Genomic DNA, 6,000 nt, shown 5'->3' with positions numbered 1-6,000 from the left:
GGGCCTATTATTAAACCGACCTAGAACGCGAGAGCTCGATTCAGGAGAGCGTGGTAGCCGCGCCGGACCTCTGTTGTACCTTATCTCTGTCACTGCTCGTTATCAGTGAGCGTCGCCGATAGAGCCCGGCGAAGCTTGGGCACCGGGGAAAGAAACAAGGCGGAGAAGGAAACGACGACGGCGGCGGCGAGCGAACGCGCCGCGTTCCGCGCAAGTGCTCGCGTGCATACACGTCCGCGAGTGCACGCGGCCACGTATGCGCTTGGTGCAGATGTCTTTACGAGCGAATGATGCATGCGTTCACGTGAGCACCGACGCGCATACCAGGAAGAATCTCGATGCGTAGTGCCACGGACAGCGCGGCTCGGGCTACTTAAGCGCGCTACGCTCCGCGAGGGTACCTGGCCTGCGTGGGCGGGTACATCGTGAAGCGTGTGTCAACGGAATGAAAATATTCCGTTTCTTCTCCTTCCTTCTTTTTCTGTTACTCTTGTAATTGACACGGACGCTCTTTTTCCCTTAGAACTTTCTATGGAACAACGAAGGTAGAATTATCTATTTTGTTGAATGTGGACTTTGAATCGCTTGTTTATTCACTGTTAAGTTGTACTGCAAGAAATCTTGGTTTATAACGTAGAATTGTGGTTCTGAGAGTTTTTGCATGTACGAGGTTGCTTGAAGGTTTTATATTGTTTTTGGGAGCGGAGTGAATTAAGGTGTCTTGAAGCTGAGGTTGATTCTTGCAGCTGTTACGCATTCTACGATCGTAGTATATTTTAGAGTGACGTGGAATGTTATAGATACATAGATCTATCATCAAACAGGATACGAAGAATATATAATTGAAAACATGAACGCGAAAGTAATTTTATATTAATAAAATAACAAATTTTCTTTTGCCTTCGACATCTGTGTTGCAATTGAAATCATTTTATAAAAAGAATATTAAATGGAAATATTAAATAACATATATCAACGGACAAACGAATCGTCTTCTGTCTATGATGTCTGTGATACGATTGAAATCATTATATAAGAAAGATATCAACACGTTCGCCGCCAGCGTCACATATTTATGACGGCAGCAATGTTGTATTTTACATAAAGAAAATGAAATTATTTCTATACATATTGTTATTTAAAGTTATTAGCTACTGCATTATATTTGGGACTCAACGACTTGTTTCAGTTTCATTTCTTCAATGTTTTGCTTAGATATGTGGAATCGAATAGAATATTACAACTGCGGTGATCGTCACCGAAACAAACACTGGTACTGGACGTGTTAAACGAGAATATGAAATAAATATGATAAATATAAATATACAAAGTACAGAACGGATCCCGGGGAATCAATTGATCGTGCACGAAGATCGGCTTCCCGCGCGTGGAACAGGGTTGCGCTGTGACTTTCGTCGCGCACCCGCTTCGTCTGGTGTGACCGTGTATGAATAATGCTCCCAGGGAGACATCGGTTCTCACGGGGAACACGCGTGTTTGCACGGCCCTGACGTGCACGCGCGTTCCTCCATGGCCCGACCATCGTGCGATTCCGCTCGAAACCTTCGACGGTATTCCGACTCGCTCGCGTACGCGCGAGCGTATCGCGATGCGTTCGGACCTTTTTCACGCGTCACCGTGCCGACGACTTTCACTTTGTTTCCTGCCGAAGGCGCGCCTAATATTCGATTGTTTCGCGCGTTTTCTCGCCGGCCTCGATTATTTATAAGCCGCCGATGTTTGTGGAAATACCGATTTTCCTGAATTGCTTCGGGTACGTTGGAATCGAACGAAGCTTCAATTTACTGAGGAAAGTGGTTGCTGTGAAAAAGGATGATAAAATTGAAATATTAAAATATTGTTAACCCCTTGCCCTGCGATATCGTGTCAGACTCGTGGGTGAAGAGTTCAAGTAGAATATAGGAAACATAAATATTATTCAATTTGTTTGGGTGCAAATTACATGTTGCTTCTCTTTTATTAATGGTCATAGCTTAGATAGCTTAGACGTTGATATAGAATAAAACTGGAAGTTTCTCTTGTTTTGAATAAATTATTGATAACACAGTAGTTGGATTGCGGTTCAGAAAGAACTCGTAAGGCTAGGTGTTAATATATAATTATTCATTTTGGAGGTTTCCTTCGTAAAACATATTTTCAATATTTTATTTAATGCTGATTTAAGTAGTAGGTGAAAATGTTTGTCATTATGAAAGTAGAATTAATTAAGGTTTGCGATAGAGGTAGAGCATTAAGCAATTGTCACGTTTATTCTTTCATAGCTAATTGATTTATAATTATATTTGTCACGTAAAATAGCTTACGAGGCTCAACAGAATCGGTAGTAGAAATAACGAAAATTTCAATGCAAAATATATTGTTATGATCGCTCCGCATTTTAGATTCTAATGCAGAGCAGCTATCGCTAGTCGAGCCTAACTGCAGTCGTACCAACTGCGAGAGAAGGGAAACAAGACAACAGTGAGTCACGAACCAATGAAACGGTTGTAAAATCTAGTATTTTCTCGAAAGGTGTTAATAGCTCCTAGAGGCACAACTACGGAGAGGGAACCATAAATTAGTAATTGCATCTAAACAGTCTTGAACTACTGCTATTGCAAGTATACAAATCAAATTCTAAAATGACGAATTTAGATCTATTTCTTTCCAGACAGGTAATATCAAACCCTGCCAGATTTATCGTCACATTAAATTATCAAAATTCCCCGTCATTTTTATTTTTCATTTGCTCACTTTCATTTATATTTTCGAAATACAAAATTCACAAAAATACAGAAAAATATGATTTCCACTTTTCTAATCGCGGTATAGTAAGCAGATCCGAAGATACAGATTTCAAACGTTCGTCAAAGTCGACCAAACTGATACGCGAATAAATTATATGGTATAAAACGAACATCGATGAATGGTAAGAACAGATTAATCGTAGTTAGAACACCTAACAGTCTAACGTAACATGTATTATGTAAAGGCTGCGTTGCGTAACGCGCGCGTGTACGCGTCCCGCGTGTTAAGATAATGATTTGGAGATTATTGGACACCGATGCACGTCTATTTATTGTGCAGGTCGGTTCAATTGTGTATCCCCTTAGCTAGGGTTTGTCGGTCGAATCAGTCAAATTCGACTGTACTCGTGTTCGTTACTGTATAACGTGCATTCTGCGTGGATGTAACATTGAAATGTATTGTGCAAAATAATATACAATTAATTTACAACACTGCATATCAATCAGTCCGAATATCTGTACACGCATTAATCCACAATTCAATGTTGCAATGTTTTTAAATCACATTTGTGAATAGTTTGAAATGATGATTATTAATACTACGAATGTTACATGATCATAGAAAAACGAACATGTGCAATAAAAAGTCATGTGAGAAGGTACGATAGAATTTCCATTTTATATTTAATATAGTTGCAGCTTTGAGAATATTTTCAACCGTAGTTTTCGTTTTGAGGAAAACTGGTATGCAAGAATATAAGTTTGTATAAAAGCTTCTCGACATAATTTTTACAATGCACGCTGTATCCTTTAGCACCTCGTGCAAAGATTTTACTTTTAGATTTGGCATGTGAATCCAGTATACTTTTTGTCATCTTCGAAACTGCAGTATGCAGTTGCGGTATGGATGTCGATGCTGTTATATCGTCATTCGGAATGATATGCATATCCTTCCACTGTAATGTCATTCTTTTTCCTCACCAAGGACCGAGAAATTTTAAAGACAACGTGTCTCGGTCGTTTACTCGTATGCCAAAGAAAAAACAAAGAGCATGATAAGCGTGTAATCGAGGATAAGGGACCAAGCACCTCGCCAACCATACAGATTATTTGCAATAATCTTGAAACGCTTAAACCTATATAATATATGACTGTTTTAAACTGAATGGCGCAAACAAAGGATACCCTCTGTCTGCCGTTTTAACAATGTTTCTGGTAAAGGTACACACCTGTCTCCGGCAGTCAACTTGCGGTTTTCAATACTGCCCGCCACCTGTTGATTACAAAGATTACATTCATAATATCGTTAATACATCGTTAATTACATTCTTATTAGGTAACAGCCCATTGAAAACTGTAATTTCAGGGGAAATAGCTTTAGTTGAAATTAATGGTTCACAGTTGTTCAGTCAACAAGTTTTTATATTGACTCCCTTTTATAATATCTCAGCGCGTCAAATACATTCTGTTTCAATGAAAGAATAACAAAATTTTGGAAAGAAGATTCATTTCCTCTTCGAGATTTGATTTTATTTAGATTCGTTTATGACACAGAAATTGTCTGTACTTAATAAAAGAGAATATTTTAATATTAATAACACATTCATATGAAATTTAAACGAATATTAATAATTGTTAGCATTTTTAAGCTAATAAACCATTTGTTTAATAATATCCAACATTATTTAGCTTAACACGTTCACTACTAGTGTCGTATATATGTGACGGGCGCAATCTTATATTTTACATAAAGCAAATGAAATTAATCTTATAGATATTGTTATTTAAAGTTATAAGCTGTGGCATTATACTTAGGAACTCAATAACTCGTTCCAGTTTCATTTTCTCGATATTTCGTTTAGAAGATTTATTGAATTGCATAAAATATTACAATTGAGGAGGTCCTCATCGAAATAAACCCTGGTAGCGAACGTGTTAAGTTGATCAAGCTTCAAATACAAAACTCTCTTCTACGTCTCTTCTACAAGGAAAAATCTCAGCTCACAATTTCCTTTATTCCTCGAAAATAACCTCGAATTTCGAAGTACCTAACCACCATATTTCTTCACTTAACAAATGAAAAGTTCGATCCACCAGAAAATTAAAGGATCAGCTTAAGTTAAGACTACAAATCTCATTAAAACATCTTGTTTCGCAATGATTGAAATCATGAATTCCCAATTTCCGGCGCAGACCTGAATAAATGGATTTACGTGTACAATCCAATTTCAACGAAATCCGAAATAGCACGTTTCATTAATTTTCATAAATAGTCGCGGACCAGTCGGTTGTAGTCACTCCCACCGTTGATAATGTGTAAAAAGTATGACTCCTACTTCTACGCTGTTACACACTGCGCCGATACTTTCGTTCTCCGTTCTACCGGTGTAGATACTTACCTGTTAGAATAAACTCCGGTCGTCGCGGATCGACGCGAAACACCCGGCGCAAGAAAACGTCGAACGGTACGAACGAACAACAGAACGAAAGGCGAACGTTTCCCGCTCGTCCATCCGACGGATTTTTTTTTTCCGAGCCGTCTCGCTCGACTGTCGTAATACGCCGCGATTGCCATTTCTGGCGCGTTGCGATACGCGACGTATTAGTCATAGCTGCATACCGCACGGAAAATTGAGACATCCGGCAAGGACGGCCAGGCAACTGCTACTCGAGTTAGAAAATTTAAAGAACAGTCGCGGCCATGCAAATGCCCGCAGCCGAGCACCGAGTTCGCGTTCGCGTTCGCGCTCGCGCGCGCGCGTGTGCGGATATGCTAGCGCGAGTAAGTACTAGCGCGGCCGCTTCTGCAACCTTGACGATCGAGAATGTGTTTGACCTCCTCGCCGCGGATAATCCTGCTCCTCGGCACCTCGTTAATGCTCGACGTGTCCTTAAAACGAGCGACTTTTTTATTTGTCACGCGAAGAAACTCGATCGACATCCTACCACGCGTCCGGCATTCACCGACACGAATTGTTCACGGTGTTTTCCGCGGCTATGGTGTTCTTTGCGGTACGGAGGCTGTTGTTGTTGTTGTTGTTGTTGTTGTTGTTGTTGTTGTTGACGGTGGCTCTGATGAGCGGTACAGTTTTAACCCTTCGCGGAGCAGAATTTTTTCAGTATTCAAAGAATTCAGTGAAGAGAGTTAACCGTTTGCACTCGGAAGTTTTTCATTGAAAATATTTTAAGATTTTTTGATGAGATAGAGAGGATATTTTGTGAAACTAACTCGACGAGAAATCATACTTACATT

At 39.8% G+C, this 6,000-nt stretch overlaps 1 long non-coding RNA gene across 1 annotated transcript in view; it reads left to right on the top strand.

Moving 5' to 3' along the window:
- Positions 1–357: 357 nt before the first annotated feature.
- The window catches only part of LOC116427788 (uncharacterized), a 28,137-nt gene continuing 22,494 nt past the window's right edge, over positions 358–6,000 (top strand). Inside the window, exon 1 of the long non-coding RNA XR_004235156.1 lies at positions 358–545. This is a non-coding gene — a long non-coding RNA (uncharacterized LOC116427788). The remainder of the gene's footprint in view (positions 546–6,000) is intronic.

Source organism: Nomia melanderi, chromosome 9 (assembly GCF_051020985.1).
Source record: "Nomia melanderi isolate GNS246 chromosome 9, iyNomMela1, whole genome shotgun sequence".
Lineage (NCBI taxonomy): Eukaryota > Metazoa > Arthropoda > Insecta > Hymenoptera > Halictidae > Nomia > Nomia melanderi.
The sequence above is the reverse complement of the archived record's forward strand: the minus strand, read 5'-3'. Positions and strand labels throughout refer to the sequence as shown.